The sequence below is a fragment of the Schistocerca americana genome, chromosome 4 (genome assembly GCF_021461395.2).
Source record: "Schistocerca americana isolate TAMUIC-IGC-003095 chromosome 4, iqSchAmer2.1, whole genome shotgun sequence".
NCBI lineage: Eukaryota > Metazoa > Arthropoda > Insecta > Orthoptera > Acrididae > Schistocerca > Schistocerca americana.
The window spans coordinates 129,970,692-129,989,437 of record NC_060122.1 but is presented as its reverse complement, the minus strand read 5'-3'; positions in this window follow the sequence as shown (position 1 = coordinate 129,989,437).

Here is an 18,746-nt window from a genome sequence, read left to right as displayed (position 1 = left end):
GGTTTGAGCGGCTCCTGGAAGACCAGTATTCGATTCCGATGCACTGGCGCAGTTTTACTGTATCCCTTGGACCTTCACATTGACCTTGACACACAGAAATTGCATCGGGATCGAATACAAATGGTACAATGCCGACTTAAGTACAAGAAGAGTGAGACTTCTAATAGATTGTGCTTTGAGCGGCACCTGGGAGACCAGTATTAGATTCCGTTGCACCAGTGTTGATTAACTGTATCCCTTGGACGTTCACATTGACCATGAAATACAGAAATTACTACGGGATTGAATACAAAAGAGACAATGCCGACTTATGTACAAGAAGAGTGAATCTTCAAAACGTTTGTGCTTTGAGCGGCTCCTGGGATACCTGTATTAGATTCCGATGCACCAGTGCCGGTTTACTGTATCCCTTGGACTTTCACATCGACCATGAAACACAGAAATTGCATTGGGTTTGAATACAAGAGGCACAATGCCGTCTTAAGGACATGAAGAGTTAATATTCTAAGAGTTTGTGGTTTGAGCGGCTCTTGGGAGAAATGTATTAGATTCCGATGCACCAGTGCAGGTTCACTGTATCCCTTGGACTTTCGCATTCACCATGAAACACAGAAAGTGCATCGGGATTGAATAGAAAATGTACAATTCCTACTTAAGTACAAGAAGAGTGAAATTTCTCAGAGTATGTGCTTTGAGCGGCTCCTAGGAGACCAGTATTAGTTTCCGATGCACCTGTGCTGGTTTAGTGTATCCCTTGGACCTTCACATGGACCATCAAACACAGAAACTGCATCGGGAATGATTACAAATGGGACAATGCAGACTTAAGTACAAGACGGGTGAATCTAATAAGAATTTGTGCTTTGAGCGGCTCCTGGGAGACCAGTATTAGATTCCTATGCACCAGTGCTGGTTAACTGAATCCCTTGGACCTTCATATTGACCATGAATCACTGAAATTGCATCGAGATTGAATACATAAGAGACAATACCGACTTAAGTACAGAAAAACTGAATCTTCTAAGAATTTAAGCTTTGAGCATCTCCTGGGAGACCAGTATTAGGTTCCAACGCACCAGTGCAGCATTACAGTATCCCATGGTCCTTCACATTGACCATGAAACACAGATATTGCATCGGGATTGAAAGCAATAGGGACAATGCCGACTTAAATACAAGATAAGTGAGTCTCTTCAGAGTTTGTGCATTGAGAGGCTCCTGGGATACCAGTATTAGATTCCGATGCACCAGTGAAGGTTTACTGATCCCTTGGACCATCACATTGAACATGAAGCATATAAATTGCATCAGGAATGAGTACAAAAGGGACTGCCGACTTATGTACAAGAAGAGTTCATCACCAAAGAGTTTGTGCTTTGAGCGGCTCTTGGGAGACCAGTGTTAGATTCCGATGCACCAGTGCCGGTTTACTGTATCCCTTGGACCTTCACATTGACAATGAAACACAGAAATTACATCGGTATTGAATACAAAAGAGACAATTCCAACTTAAGTACAATGAGAGAGAATTTTTTAAGAGATTCTGCTTTGAGCGGATTCTGGGAGACCAGTGTTAGACTCCGATGCACCAGTGCAGGTTTAATGTATCACTTGGAGCTTCACATTGACCATGAAACACAGAAATTGCATCAGGATTGATTACAAAACGGACAATGCAGACTTATGTACAAGAAGGGTGAATCTTCTAAGAGTATGTGCTTTGAGCGGCTCCTGGGAGACCAGTATTAGATTCCGAAGCACCAGTGCCGGTTTACTGTATCCCTTGGACTTCACATTGACCATGAAACACAGATATTGCATCGGGATTGAATACAAGAGGCACAATGCCTTCTTAAGTACAAGAAGAGTTAATATTCTAAGAGTTTGTGGTTTGAGCGACTCTTGGGAGACCAGTATTAGATTCAGATGCACCAGTGCAGGTTTACTGTATACCTTGGACCTTCACGTTGACCATGAAACACAGAAACCGCATCGGGATTGAATACAAAAGGGATAATGCCTACTTAAGTACAAGAAGAGTAAATCTTCTAAGAGTTTGTTCTTTGAGGGGCTTCTGGGATACCAATATTAGATTCCGATGCACCAGTGGAGATTTTCTGCATCCCTTGGATGTTCACATCGACCATGAAACACAGAAATTGTATCGGGATTTAATACAAAATGCACAATGCCGACTTAAGTACAAGAAGAGTGAATCTTCTAAGAGTTTTTGCACTGAGCGGCTCTTGGGATAAAAGTATCAGTTTCCGACGCACCAGTGCCGGTTAATTGCATTCCTTGGACGTTCACATTGACCATTAATCACAGAATTAGCATCGGGATTGAATACAAAAGAGACAATGCCGACTTAACTACAAGATAACTGAAACTTCTAAGAATTTGTGCTTTGAGCGGCTCCTGGGAGACCACTATTAGGTTCCGACGCACCAGTACAGGAATACAGTATCCCATGGTCCTTCACATAGACCATGAAACACAGATATTGCATCGGGATTGAAAACAACAGATACAATGACGACTTAAATAGAAGATGAGTGAATCTCTTCAGAGTTTGAGCATTGGGAGGCTCCTGGGATACCAGTATTAGATTCCGATGCACCAGTGCAGGTTTGCTGAATTCCTTGGACCATCACATTGAACATGAAACACAGAAATTGCATCGGGATTGAATACAAAAGGGACTGTCGACTTAATTACAATAACAGTGAATCTTCTAAGATTCTGTGCTTTGAGCGGGTCTTGGGAGACCGGTATTAGATTCCTAAGCAACAGTGCAGGTTTACTGTTTTCCTAAGACCTTCACGTTGACCATGAAACACAGAAATTACTGAAGTTTGAATACAAATCGGATAATGCCGACTTATGTACAAGAAGAGTGAATCTTCTCAGAGTATGAGCTTTGAACGGCTCCTAGGAGACCAGTATTAGATTCAGATGCACCTGTGCTGGTTTAGTGTATCCCTTGGACCTTCACATGGACCATCAAACACAGAAACTGCATCGGGATTGATTACAAAAGGGACAATGCAGACTTAAGTACAAGAAGGGTGAATCTAATAAGAGTTGGTGCTTTGAGCGGGTCCTGGGAGACCAGTATTAGATTCCTATGCACCATTGCTGTTTAACTGTATCCCTTGGACCTTCATATTGACCATGATTCACAGAAATTGCATCGGGATTGAATACAAAAGAAACATTGCCTACTTAAGTACAAGAAAACTGAATCTTCTAAGAGTTTGTGCTTTGAGCGGCTCCTTGGAGCCCAGTATTAGGTTCCGACGCACCAGTGCAGGTTTACAGTATCCCATGGTCCTTCACATTGACCATGAAACACAGATATTGCATCGGGATTGAAAACAATAGGGACAATTCCGAATTAAATACAAGATGAGTGAATCTCTTCAGAGTTTGTGCATTGAGAGGCTCCTGGGTTACCAGTATTAGATTCCGATGCATTAGTGCAGGTTTATTGAATCCCTTGGACCATCACATTGAACATGAAACACAGAAATTGCATCGGGATTGAATACAAAAGGGATTGCCGACGTAAGTACAAGAAGAGTTAATCACCTAAGCGATTGTGCTTTGAGCGGCTCCTGGGAGACCAGAATTAGATTTAAATGCACCAGTGCAGGTTTACTGTATCCCTTGGACCTTCACATTGACCATGACACACAGAAATTGTATCGGGATTGAATACAAATGGTACAATGCCGATTTAAGTACAAAAAGAGTGAATCTTCTAAGAGATTGTGCTTTGAGCGTCTCCTGGGAGACCAGTATTAGATTACGATGCACCAGTGCAGGTTTACTGTAAACCTTGGACCTTCACATTGACCATGACACACAGAAATTGTATCGGGATTGAATACAAATGGTACAATGCCGACTTAAGTACAAGAAGAGTGAATCTTCTAAGAGATTGTCCTTTGAGCGGCTCCTGGGAGACCAGTATTAGATTTTGATGCACCAGTGCAGATTTTCTGTATCCCATGGACGTTCACATCGACCATGATACACAGATATTGTATCCGAATTGAATACAAAATGCACAATGCCGACTTAAGTACAAGAAGAGTGAATCTTCTAAGAGTTTGTGCTTTGAGCGGCACCTGGGAGACCAGTACTAGATTCCGTTGCACCAGTGGTGATTAACTGTGTCCCTTGGACCTTCACATTGACCATGAAACACGGAAATTACATCGGGATTGAATACAAAATAGACAATGCCAAATTATGTACAAGGAGAGTGAATCGTCTAAGAGATTGTGATTTGAGCGGCTCCAGGGAGACCAGTATTAGATTCCGATGCCCCAGTGCAGGTTTACTGTATACCTTGTACCCTCACATTGACCATGAATTACAGAAACCACATCGGGATTGAATAGAAATGGGACAATGCCGACTTAAGTGGCAGAAGAGTGAAACTTCTGAGATTTTGTAGTTTGAGCGGCTCCTGGGTGACCGGTATTGGATTCCTAAGCACCAGTGCAGGTTCACTGTTTCCCTTGGGCCTTCACATTGGCCATGAAAAACAGAAATTGCACCGGGATTGAATTCAAAAGGCACAATGCCGACTTAAGTACAAGAAGAGTGAACCTTCTAAGAGTTTCTGCTCTGAGCGGCTCCTGGGAGACCAGTATTGGATTCCGATGCACCGGTGCAAGTTTACTGTATCCCTTCGACCTTCACATTGACCATGAAACTCAGAAAATGCATCGGGATTGAATACAAGAGGGACAATGCCGGCTTAAGTACAAGAAGAGTGTATTTTCTAAGAATTTGTGGTTTGAGTGGCTTCTCGGAGACCTTTGTTAGTTCTGATGCACCAGTGCAGGTTTTCTGTATCCCTTGGACGTTCACAAGGACCATGAAACACAGAAATTGCATCGGGATTGAATTCAAATGTGACAATGCCGACTTAAGAACGAGAAGGATGAATCTTCTAAGAATTTGTATTATGAGCGGCTCCTGGGAGACCAGTATCAAATACCGATGCACCAGTGCTGATTAACTGTATCCCTTGGACCTTCAGATGTACCATCAAACACAGAAGTTGCATCGGTATGGAATACAAATGCCACAATGCCGACTTAAGTACAAGAAGAGTGAAACTTCTAAGATTTTGTAGTTTGATCGGCTCCTGGGAGACCGGTATTAGATTCCTAAGCACCAGTGCAGGTTCACTGTTTCCCTTGGGCCTTCACATTGACCATGAAAAACAGAAATTACATCGGGATTAATTACAAAAGGCACAATGACGACGTAAGTACAAGAAGGGTGAATCTTCTAAGAGTTTGTGCAATGAGCGGCTCCTTGGAGACCCGTAATGGATTCTGATGCACTAGTGCCGGTTTCCTGTATCCCTTGGACCTTCACATTGACCATGAAACACAGAAGGTGCATCGGGATTGAATACAAAAGGTACAATGCCGACTTAAGTACAAGAAGAGTGAATCTTCTAAGACTATGTGCTTTGAGCGGCTTCTGGGAGACCAGTATTAGATTCCGATGCACCAGTGCAGGTTTTCTGTATGCCTTGGACGTTGACATTGACCATGAAACACAGAAGTTGTATCGGGATCGAATACAAAATGCACATTGCCGACTTAAGTACAAGATCAGTGACTCTTCGATGATTTAGTGCATTGAGCGGCTTCTTGGAGACCCGTAATAGATTCTGATGCACCAGTGCAGGTTTACTGTATCCCTTGGACCTTCACATTCACCATGAAACTCAGAAATAGCATCGGGATTGAACACAAATGGAACAATTCCAACTGAAGTACAAGAAGAGTAAATCTTCTAAGAGTTTGTGCTTTGTGCGGCACCTGGGAGACCAGTACTAGATTCCGTTGCACCAGAGGTGATTAACTGTGTCCCCTGGAACTTCACATTGACCATGAAATACAGAAATTACATCGGGATTGAATACAAAGGGACAATGCCGACTTATGTACAAGGAGAGTGAATCTTCTAAGTGATTGTGCTTTGAGCGGCTCCACGGAGACCAGTATTGGATTCTGATGCACCAGTGCAAGTTTAATGTATACCTTGGACCGTCACATTGACCATGAAACAAAGAAATTTCATCGGGATTGATTACAAATCGGACAATGCCAACTTCAGTACAAGAAGAGTGAATCTTCTAAGAGATTGTGCTTTGAGCGGCTCCTGGGAGACCAGTATTAGATTCTGATGCATCAGTGCAGGTTTTCTGTATCCCTTCGACGTTCACATCGACCATGATACTCATAAATTGTATCGGGATTGAATACAAAAGGGACCATGCCGACTTAAGTACAAGAAGAGTGAATCTTCTCGGAGTTTGTGTTTTGAGCGGCTCCTGGGAGACCAGTATTAGATTCCGATGCACCTGTGCTGGTTTAGTGTATCCCTTGGACCTTCAGATGGACCATCAAACACAGAAATTGTATCGGTATGGCATACAAAAGCCACAATGACGACTTAAGTACAAGAAGAGTGAATCTTCTAAGAGTTTATGCTTTGAGCGGCTCATGGGAGAACAGTATTACATTCCGATGCACCAGTGCAGGTTTACTGTATCCCTTGGACCATCACATTGACCATAAAACACAGAAATGGCACTGGGATTGAATACAAAAGGCACAATGCCGACTTAAGTATAAGAAGAGTGAACCTTCTAAGAGTTTCTGCTCTGAGCGGCTCCTGGGAGACCAGTATTAGATTCCGTTGCACCAGTGCAGGTTTACTGTATACCTTGGACGTTCACAAGGACCATGAAACACGGAAATTACATCGGGATTGAATCCAAAAAGACATAGCCGACTTAAGTTCAAGAGGAGTGAATCTTCTAAGAGCTTCTGCTTTGAGCAGCTCCTGGGAGTCCAGTATCAGGTTCCGATGCACCAGTGCAGGTTTTCTGTATCCCTTGGTCCTTCACAATGACCATGAAACACAGATATTGCATCGGCAGTGAATACAAAAGGGACAATGCCGACTTAAGTACAAGAAGAGTGAATCTTCTAAGAGATTGTGCTTTGAGCAGCTCCTGGGAGACCAGTATTACTTTCCGATGCACCAGTGCAGTTTTACTGTATACCTTGGAGCTTCACATTGACCATGACACACAGAAATTCCATCAGGATTGAATGCAAATGGTACAATGCCGACTTAGGTACAAGATGAGTGAATCTTCTAAGAGATTGTGCTTTGAGCGGCTCCTGGGAGCCCAGTATTAGATTCCGATGCACCAGTGCAGGTTTACTGTATACCTTGGACCCTCACATTGACCATGAAACACAGAAATTGCATCGGGATTGAATACAAATCGGACAATGCCGACTTAAGTACAAGAAGAGTGAATCTTCTCAGAGTATGTGCTTTGAGCGGCTCCTGGGAGACCAGTATTAGATTCTGATGTATTAGAGCAGGTTAACTGAACCCCTTGGACCTTCACATAGACCATGAAACACAGAAAGTGCATCGGGATTGAATACAAAAGGGACAATGCCCACTTAAGTACAAGAAGAGGGAATCTTCTAAGAGTTTGTTTTTGAGCGGGTTCTGGGAGACCAGTATTAGATTCCGATGCACCAGTGCAGATTTTCTGTATCCCTTGGACGTTCACATCGACCATGAATCACAGAAATTGTATCGGGATTGATTACAAAAGGGACAAGGCTGACTTAAGTACAAGAAACGTGATTCTTATATACGTTTGTGCTTTGAGCGGCTCCTCGGAGACCAGTACTAGATTCCGTTGCACCAGTCCTGATTAACTGTGTCCCTTGGACCTTCACATTTACCAAGAAACACAAAAATTAAATCGGGATTGAATACAAAAGAGACAATGCCGACTTATGTACAAGATGAGTGAATCTTCTAAGAGATTGTGCTTTGAGTGGCTTCTGGGAGTCCAGTATTCGATTCCGATGCACCTGTGCAGGTTCGCTGTATACCTTGAACCCTCACATTGACCATGAAACACAGAAACCGCATCGGGATTGAATACAAAAGGGACAATGCCGTCTTAAGTACAAGAAGAGTGACTCTTCTAAGAGTTTGTGCTATGAGCGGCTCATGGGAGAACAGTATTAGATTCCGATGCACCAGTGCAGGTTTACTGTATCCCTTGGACCATCACATTGACCATAAAACTCAGAAATTGCACCGAGATTGAATACAAAACGCACAATGCCGACTTAGGTACAAGATGAGTGAACCTTCTAAGAGTTTCTGCTCTGAGCGGCTCCTGGGAGACCAGTATTAGTTTCCGATGCACCAGTGCAAGTTTACTGTATCCCTTCGACCTTCACATTGACCATGAAACTCAGATATTGCATCGCGATTGAATACAAGAGGGACAATGCCGGCTTAAGTACAAGAAGAGTGAATTTTCTAAGAATTTGTGGTTTGAGTGGCTCCTGGGAGACCAGTGTTAGTTCCGATGCACCAGTGCTGATTAACTGTATCCCTTGGACCTTCACATGGACCAAGAATAACAGAAATTACATCGGGATTGAATACAAGAGAGACAATGCCGACTTATATCCTAGAAGAGTGAATCTTCTAAGAGATTGTGCTTTGAGCGGCTCCTGGGAGACCAGTTTTAGATTCCGATGGACCAGTGCAGGTTTACTGTATACCTTGGACCCTCACATTGACCATCAAACACAGAATCCGCATCGGGATTGAATACAAAAGTGACAATGCCGTCTTAAGTACAACAAGAGTGAATCTTCAAAGCTTTTGTGCTTTGAGCTTCTACTGGGAGACCGGTATTAGATTCCTAAGCACCAGTCCAGGTTCACTGTTTCTCTTGGGCCCTCACATTGACGATGAAACACCGAAATTGCATCGGGATTGAATACAAAAGGGACAATGCTGACTTAAGTACAGGAAGAGTGAATCTTCTCAGAGTATGTGCTTTGAGTGGCTCCTGGGAGACCAGTATTAGATTCCGATGCTCCTGTGCTGGTTTTGTGTATACCTTGGACCTTCAGATGGAGCACTAAACACAGAAATTGCATCGGTATGGAATACAAAATGCACAATTACGACTCAAGTACAATAAGAGTGATTCTTCTAAGAGTTTGTGTTTGAGCCGCTCATGGGAGTCCAGTATTAGATTCCGATGCACCAGTGCAGGTTTACTGTATGGAATACAAAATGCACAATTACGACTCAAGTACAATAAGAGTGATTCTTCTAAGAGTTTGTGTTTGAGCCGCTCATGGAAGTCCAGTATTAGATTCCGATGCACCAGTGCAGGTTTACTGTATCCCTTGGAACTTCACATTGACCATGAAACACAGAAATTGCATCGGGATTTAATACAAAAGGCACAATGCCGACGTAAGTACAAGAAAGGTGAATCTTCTAAGAGTTTGTGCCATGAGCGGCTCTTGGGAGACCAGTATTAGATTCCGATGCACCAGTGCCGGTTCACTGTATCCCTTGGACCTTCACATTGACCATGATACACAGATATTGCATCCTGATTGAATACAAATGGTGTAATGCCGACTTAAGTAAAAGAAGAGTGAATCTTCTAAGAGTTTGTGCTTTGAGCGGCTTCTGGGAGACCAGTATTAGATTCCGATGCACCAATGCAGGTTTACTGTATCCCTCGGACCATCACATTGACCATGAAACACAGAAATTTCATCGGGATTGTATACAAATGGTACAATGCCAACTTAAGTACAAGAAGAGTGAATGTCCTAAGAGATTGTGCTTGGTGCGGCTTCTGGGAGACCAGTACTAGATTTCGATGCACCAGTGCAGATTTACTGTATACCTTGACCCTCACATTGACCATGAAACGCAGAAACCGCATCGGGATTCAATACAGAAGGGACAATGCCGACTTAAGTACAAGAAGAGTATGTGCTTTCAGCTGCTCCTGGGAGACCAGTATTAGATTCCGATGCACCTGTGCTGGTTTAGTATATCCCTTGGACCTTCAAATGGACCATCAAACACAGAAACTGCAATGGTATGGAATACAAAAGGCACAATGCCAACTTAAATACAAAGAGAGTGAATCTTCTAAGAGTTTGTGCTTCGAGCGGCTCATGGGAGACCAGTATTAGATTCCGATGCACCTGTGCAGGTTTACTGTATCCCTTGGACCTTAACATTGACCATGAAACACAGAAAATGCATCGGGATTGAATACAAAAGGTACAATGCCTACTTAAGTACAAGACGAGTGAATCTTTTAAGAAATTGTGCAATGAGCTGCTCTAGGGAGAAAAGTATTAGATTCTGATGCACCAGTGCAGGTTTACTGTATCCATTGGACCTTCACATTAGCCATGAAACATAGAAATTGCATCGGGATTGAATCCAAAAAGACAATGCCGACCTAAGTTCAAGAGGAGTGAATCTTCTAAGAGTTTCTGCTTTGAGCGGCTTCTGGGAGACCAGTATTAGGTTCCGATGCACCAGTGCAGGCTTACTGTATACCTTGGACCCTCACATTGACCATGAAACACAGAAATTGCATCGGGATTAAATACAAATCGGACAATGCCGACTTAAGTACAAGAAGAGTGAATCTTCTCAGAGTATGTGCTTTGAGCGGCTCCTGGGGGTCCAGTATTAGATTCCGATGTACCAGAGCAGGTTTACTGTATCCCTTGGACTTTCAAATTGAACATGAAACCCAGAAATTGCATCAGGATTGAATATAAATGGTACAATGCCGACTTAAGTACAGGAAGAGTGAATCTACTAAGAGATTTTGCTTTGAGTGGCACCTGTTATACCAGTATTAGATTCCGCAGCACCAGTACCGGTTTACTGTATCCGTTGGACCTTCACATTGACCATGAAACACAGAAATTGCATCGGGATTGAATACAAGAGGCACAATGCCGTCTTAAGTGCAAGAAGAGTTAATAATCTAGGAGTTTGCGGTTTGAGCGGCTCCTGGGAGACCAGTATTAGATTCCGATGCACCAGTGTAGGTTTAGTGGACCCCTGGGACCTTCACATTGACCATGACACACAGAAATTGCATCGGGATTGAATACAAATGGTACAATGCCGACTTAAGTACAGGAAGAGTAAATCTTCTAACAAATTTTGCTTTGAGTGGCTCCTGGGAGACCAGTATTAGATTCCGATGCACCTGTGCTGATTTAGTGTACCTTTGGACCTTCACATGTACCATCAAACACAGAAATAGCATCGGGATGGAATACAAAAGGCACAATGCCGAATTAAGTACAAGAAAAGTGAATCTTCCAAGAGATTTTGTTTTGTGCGGCTAATGGGAGGCCAGTATTAGACTCCGATGAACTAGAGCAGGTTGACTGTATCCCTTGGAACTTCACATTGACCATGAAACACAGAAACTGCATCGGGATTGAATACAAGTGGGACAATGCCGGCTTAAGTACAAGAAGAGTGAATTTTCTAAGAGTTTGTGGTTTGAGCGGCTCCTGGGAGACCAGTATTAGATTGCGATGCACCAGTGCTGAATAACTGTATCCCTTGGACCTTCACATTGACCATGAAACTCAGAAATTACATCGGGATTGAATACAAAAGAGACAATGATGACTTACGTACAAGAAGACTGAATCTTCTAAGAGTTTCTGATTTGAGCGGCCCCTGGGAGACAAGTATTAGGTTCCGATGCACCAGTGCAGGTTTACTGTATCCCTTGGTCCTTCACATTGACCATGAAACACAGATATTGCATAGGGATTTAATACAAAATGCACAAAGCCGACTTAAGTACAAGAAGAGTGAACCTTCTAAGAATTTCTGTTCTGTGCGGCTCCTGGGAGACCAGTATTAGATTCCGATGCACCAGTGCAGGTTTACTGTATCCCTTGGACCTTCACATTGGCCATGGAACACAGAAATTGGATCGGGAATGAATACCAGAGGGACAATGCCGGCTTAAGTACAAGAAGAGTGAATCTTCTAAGAGTTTGTGGTTTGATCGGCTTCTGGGAGACCAGTATTACATTCCCTTGCATCAGTGCAGGTTTTCTGTATCCCTTGGACGTTCACATTGACCATGAATCACAGAGATTGTATCGGGTTTGAATATAAAATGCACAATGCCGACTTAAGTACAAGATGAGTGAATCTTCAAAGGGTTTGTGCTTTGAGCAGCTCTTGGGTGAAAAGAATTAGATTCCGGTGCACCAGTGCAGTTTTACTGTATCCCTTGGACTTCCACATTGACCATGAAACACAAAAATTGCATCGGGATTGAATACAAATCGGACATTGCCTACTTGAGTACAAGAAGGGTCAATCTTCTAAGAGTTTGTGCTTTGGGTGGCTCCTTGAAGACCAGTATTAGATTCCGATGAGCCAGTGCAGGATTACTGCATCCCTTGGACCTTCACATTGTAGATGAAACACTAAAAGTGCATCGGGATTGAATACAAACATGGGACAATGCCTACTTAAGTAGAAGAAGAGTGAATCTTTCAAGAGTTTGTGCTTTGAGCGGCTTCTGGGAGACCTGTATTTGATTCCGATGCACCAGTGCTGGTTAACTGTATCCCTTGGACCTTCACATTGACCATGAAACATAGAAGTTGCATCGGGATTGAATACAAAAGAGACAATGCTGACTTAAGTACAAGAAGACTGAATCTTCTAAGTGTTTGTGCTTTGAGCGGCTCCTGCGAGACCACTATTAGATTCCGTTGCACCAGTGCAGGTTTACTGTATCCCTTGGATCTTCACTTTGACCATGAAACACAGAAATTGCATCGGGATTGAATACAAAAGGGACAATTCTGACTTAAGAACAGGACGAGTGAAACTTCTAAGAGTTTGTGCTTTGAGCTGCTCCTGGGATACAAGTATTACATTCCGATGCACCAGTGCAGGTTTACAGTATCCCTTGGAACTTCACATTGACCATGAAACACAGATATTCCATCGGGGTTGAAGACGAGTCTGACAATGCCGACTTAAGTACAAGAAGAGTGAATCTTCTCAGACTATGTGCTTTGGGCGGCTCCTGGGAGAGCAGTATTAGATTTCGATGCACCTGTGCTGGTGTAGTGTATCCCTTGGACCATCACATGGACAATCAAACACAGAAATTGCGTCGGGATTGAATACAAAGAGCACAATGCAGACGTAAGTACAAGAAGAGTGAACCTTCTAAGAGTTTGTGCTTAGAGCGGCTCCTGGGAGACCAGTATTAAATTCCGTTGCACTAGTGCATGTTTACTGTATCCCTTGGAGCTTCACATTGTCCATGAAACACAGAAATTGAATCGGGATTGAATACAAAACGGACAATGCCTACTTAAGTACAAGAAGAGTGAATCTTCTAAGAGATTGTGGTTTGAGTGGCTCATTGGAGACCAGTATTAGATTCCGATGCACCAGTGCAGGTCAACTGTATCCCTTGGAGCTTCACATTGACAACGAAACACAGAAATGGCATCGGGATTGAATACAAAACGCACAATGCCGACGTAAGAACAAGGAGAATGACTCTTCTAAGATTTTGACATTTGAGCGGCTCCTGGGAGACCAGTATTTATTTCCGAAGCACCGGTGCAGGTTTGCTGCATTCCTTGGTCCTTCACATTGACCATGAAACACAGAAATTGTATCGGGATTGAATGCAAAATGCACAATGCCGACTTAAGTACATGAAGAGTGAATCTTCTATGAGTTTGTGTCTTCAGCGGCTCCTGGGAAACTAGTATTAGATTGCCATGCACCAGTGCTGGTTTACTTTATCCCTTGGACCTTCAAATTGACCATCAAACACAGAAATTGCATCGGGATTCAATTTAAATGCACAATGCCGAGTTAAGAACAAGATGAGTCAGTCCTGTAAGGGTTTGTGATTTGAACGTCTCCTGGGAGACCAGTATTAGATTACGATGCACCAGTGCAGTTTTACTGTATCACTTGGACCTTCACATTGACCATGAAACACAGATATTGCATGGGGATTGAATACTAAAGGCACAATGCCAACTTAAGTACAATAAGATTGAATTTTCGAAGAGTTTGTGATTTGAGCGGCTCCTGGGAGACCAGTAATAGGTTCCGATGCACCAGCGCTGCTTTATTGTATCCCTTGGACCTTCACATTGACCATGAAACACAGATATTGCATCGAGATTGAATACAAAAGAGACAATGCCGACATAAGTACAGATGCGTGAATATTCCAAGAGTTTGTGGTTTGAGCTGCTCCTGGGAGACCAATATTAGTTTCCGATGAACCAGATCATGTTTATTGTATCCCTTCGACCTTCACATTGACCATGAAACATAGAAATGGCATCGGGATTGAATACAAAAGGCACAATGCTGACTTGAGTACAAGAAGTTTGAATCTTCTAAGAGTTTGTGTTTTGAGCGGCTCCTGGGAGACCAGTATTAGATTCCGATGCACCAGTGCTGGTTTACTGTATCCCTTGGACCTTAACATTGACCATGAAACACATATATTGCGTCGGGATTGAATACAAAAGACACATTGCCGTCTTAAGTACAAGAACAGTTAATCTTCTAACAGTTTGTGCTTTGAGGGGCTCCTGGGAGACCAGTATTAAATTCCGCTGCACCAGTGCTGGATTACAGTATCTCTTGGACCTTCACATTGACCATGAATCACAGAAATCAGCTCGAGATTCAATAAAAATGGCACAATGCCGACTTAAGTACAAGAAGAGTGAATCTTCTAAGTGTTCGTGCTTTGAGCGACTCCTGGGAGACCAGTATTAGATTCAGATGCACCAGTGCAGGATAACTGTATACCTTCGTCCTTCCAAATGACCATGAAACACAGAAATTGCATCGAAATTGTATACAAAAGGGACAATTCCGACATAATTACAAGAAGAGTGAATTTTAAAGAGTTAGTGGTATGAGCAGCTCCTGGGAGACCAGTATTAGATTCCTATGCACCAGTGCAGGTCGACTGTATCCCTTGGAACTTCAAATTGACCATGAAACACAGAAATTGCATCGGGATTGAATACAACACGCACAATGCCGACTTAAGTACAAGAAGAGTTAATCTTCTAAGAGTTTGTGGTTTGAGCGGCTGGTGGGAGACCAGTATTAGATTCCGATGCACCAGTGCAGGTATACTGTACCCCTTGGACCATCACATTGACAATGAAACACAGAAATTGCATCGGGATTGAATACAAAAGGAACAATGCCGACTTAAGTACAAGAAGAGTGAATCTTCTAAGAGTTTGTGCTTTCAGCGGCTCGTGGGAGACCAGTATTAGATTCCGATGCTTCACTGCAGGTTTACTGTACCCCTTGGACCTTCACATTGACAATGAAACACAGAAACTGCATCGGGATTGAATACAAAATGCACAATGGTGACTTAAGTACAAGAAGAGTGAATCTTCTAAGAGTTTGTAATTTGAACTGCTCCAGGGAGACCAGTATTAGATTCCGATTCACCAGTGCAGGTTTACTGTATCCCTTGGACCTTCACATTGAGCTTGAAACACAGAAATTGCATCGGGACTGAATACAAAAGGCACAATGCAGTCTTAAGTACAAGAAGCGTGAATATTCTAGGAGTTTGTGGTTTGAGCGGCACTTGGGAAAAAAGTATCACATTCCGAAGCACCAGTGCTGGTTTACTGTATCCCTTGGACCCTCAAACTGACTATGAAACATAGAAACCGCATCGGGATAGAATACCAAATGGCCAATGCCGATTTAAGTACAAGAAGAGTTAATCTTCTAAGAGTTTGTGCTTAGAGCGTCTCCTGGGAGACCAGTATTAGATTCTGAGCACCAGTGCAGCTTTACTGTATCCCTTGGACCTTCACATTGACCATGAAACACAGAGATTGCATCGGGATTGAATACAAGAGGGACAACGCCGACTTAATTACAAGAAGAGTGAATCTTCTAAGATTTTGTGCTTTGAGCGGCTCCTGGGAGCCCAGTATTACATTCGGATGCACCTGTGCTGGTATAGTGTATCACTTGGACCATTACATGGACCATCAAACACAGAAATTGCATCGGGATTCAATACAAAAGGCACAATGCCGACTGAAGTACAAGAAGAGTGACCCTTCGAAGAGATTGTACTTTGAGGTGCTAATGGGAGACCATTATTAGATTCTGATGCACCAGTGCAGGTTAACTGTATCCCTTGGAACTTCACATTGATCATGAAACACAAAAATTGCATCGGGATTGGATTCAAAAGGCACAATGCCGACGTATGTACAAGAGGATTCAATCTTCTAAGAAATTGTGCTTTGACCCCCTCCTGGGAGACCAGTATTAGATTCCGAAGCACCAGTGCAGGTTTACGGTATCCCTTGGACCTTCACATTGTCCATGAAACACAGAAATTGCATCAGGATTGAATACAAAAGGGAAATGCCAACTTTAGTACAAGAAAAGTGATTATTCTTAGAGCTTGTGCTTTGAGCGGCTTCTGGGAGACCTGTATTAGTTTCAGATGCACCAGTGCAAGTTTTCTGTATCTCTTGGACGCTCACATTGACCATGAAACACAGAAAGTGTATCGGATTTGAACACAAAATGCACAATACTGACTTAAGTACAAGAAGAGTGAATCTTCTAAGAGACTGTGCCTCCTGCGGCTCCTGGGAGACCAGTATTAGATTCCGATGCACCAGTGCAGGATTTCTGTATCCAGTGGACCATCACATTGACTATGAAACACAGAAATTGCATCGGGATTGAATACAAAAGGACAATGCCGACTTAAGTACAAGAAGAGGGAATCATCTTAGAGTTTGTGCTTTGAGCTGCTCCTGGGTGACCAGTATTAGATTCCGTTGCACCAGTGCAGGTTTACTGCAACCCTTGGACCTACACAGTGACCATGAAACACAGTTATTGCATCGGGATTGAATACAAAAGGACAATTCCGACTTAAGAACAAGAAGAGTAAATCTTGTAAGAGTTTGTGCTTTGAGCGGCTCCTTGGAGACCAGTATTAGATTACGCTGCACCAGAGCAGGTTTACTGCTTTCCTTGGTCCTTCACATTGATCATGAGACACAGAAATCGCATGGGGATTGAATACTAAAGGCACAATGCCAACTTAAGTACAAGGAGAGTGATTCTTCGGAGAGTTTGAGCTTGAGCGGCTCCTGGGAGAGCAGTATTAGATTCCGATGCACCAGTGCTGGTTTACTGTATCCCTTGGACCTTCACATTGACCACGTAACACAGAAATTAATTTGGGATTGTATATAAAAGGGACAATGCCGACATAAGTACGAAATGAGTGAATTTTCTAAGAGATTGTGCTTTGAGTGACTCATGGGAGACCAGTATTAGATTAAGATGCACCAGTGCAGGTTTACTGTATCCCTAGGACCTTCACATTGACCATGAAACACAGATAGTGCTTCGGGATTGAATTCAAAAGGGACAATTCCGACTTAAGAACAAGAAGAGTGAATCTCTTCAGAGTTTGTGCTTTGAGCTGCTCCTGGGATACCAGTATTAGATTCCGATGCACCAGTGCAGGTTTACTGTATCCCTTGGTCTTTCACATTGACCATGAAACACAGTTATTGCATCGCGATTAAATACAGAATGCACAATGATGACTTAAGTACAAGAAGAGTGAAAGTTCTAAGAGTTTGTTCTTTGAGCAGCTCCTGGGAGACCAATATTAGATTTCGTTGCACCAGTGCAGGTTTACTGTATACCTTCGTCCTTCACATTGACCATGGAACACAGGTATTGCATCGCGATTGAATACAAAAGGGACAATGCCGACTTAAGTACAAGAAGAGTGAATCTCTTCAGAGTTTGTGCTTTGAGCGGTTCCTGGGAGACCAGTATTAGATTCCGATGCACCAATGCGTGTTTACTGTATCCCTTGGACCCTCACATTGACCATGAAACACTGAAACCGCATCGGGATAGAATACCAAATGGACAATGCCTGCTTAAGTACAAGGAGAGTGAATCATCTAAGAGTTTGTGATTAGAGCGTCTCCAGGGTGACCAGTATTAGATTCTGATGCACCAGTGCAGGTTTACTGTATCCCTTGGACCTTCACATTGACCATGAAACATAGATATTGCATCGGGATTGATTACAAAACGGACAATGCCGACTTAATAACAAGAAGAGAGAATCTTCGAGGATTATGTGCTTTGAGCGGGTCCAGGCAACAGGTAATTGATTCCTATGCACCAGTGCAGGTTTTCTGTTTCCCTTGGACTTTCATTTTGACCATGAAACACAGAAATTGCATCCGGAATGAATACAAGTGGGGCAATGCCGGCTTAAGTAATAGAAGAGTGAATTTTCTAAGAGTTTGTGGTTTGAGCAGCTCCTGGGAGACCACTGTTGGATTCCGATGCACCAGTGCAGGTTTACTGTATCCCTTGGACCTTCACATTGACCATGAAGCACAGAAATTGCATCGGAAGTGAATTCAAAAGGGACATTGCCGACTTTAGTACAAGAAGGGTGAATCCTTTAAAAGTTTGTGCTTTGAGCGGCTCCTGGGAGACCAGTATTAGATTGCGATGCACCAGTGCCGATTAACTGTATCCCATGGACCGTCACATTGACCATGATAAACAGTAATTACATCGGGATTGAATACAAATCGGAAGATGCCTACTTAAGTACAAGAAGAGTGAATCTTCTAAGAGATTGTGGTTTTAGTGGCTCATTGGAGACCAGTATTAGATTCAGATGCACCAGTGCAGGTCAACTGTATCCCTTGGAGCTTCACATTGTCCAT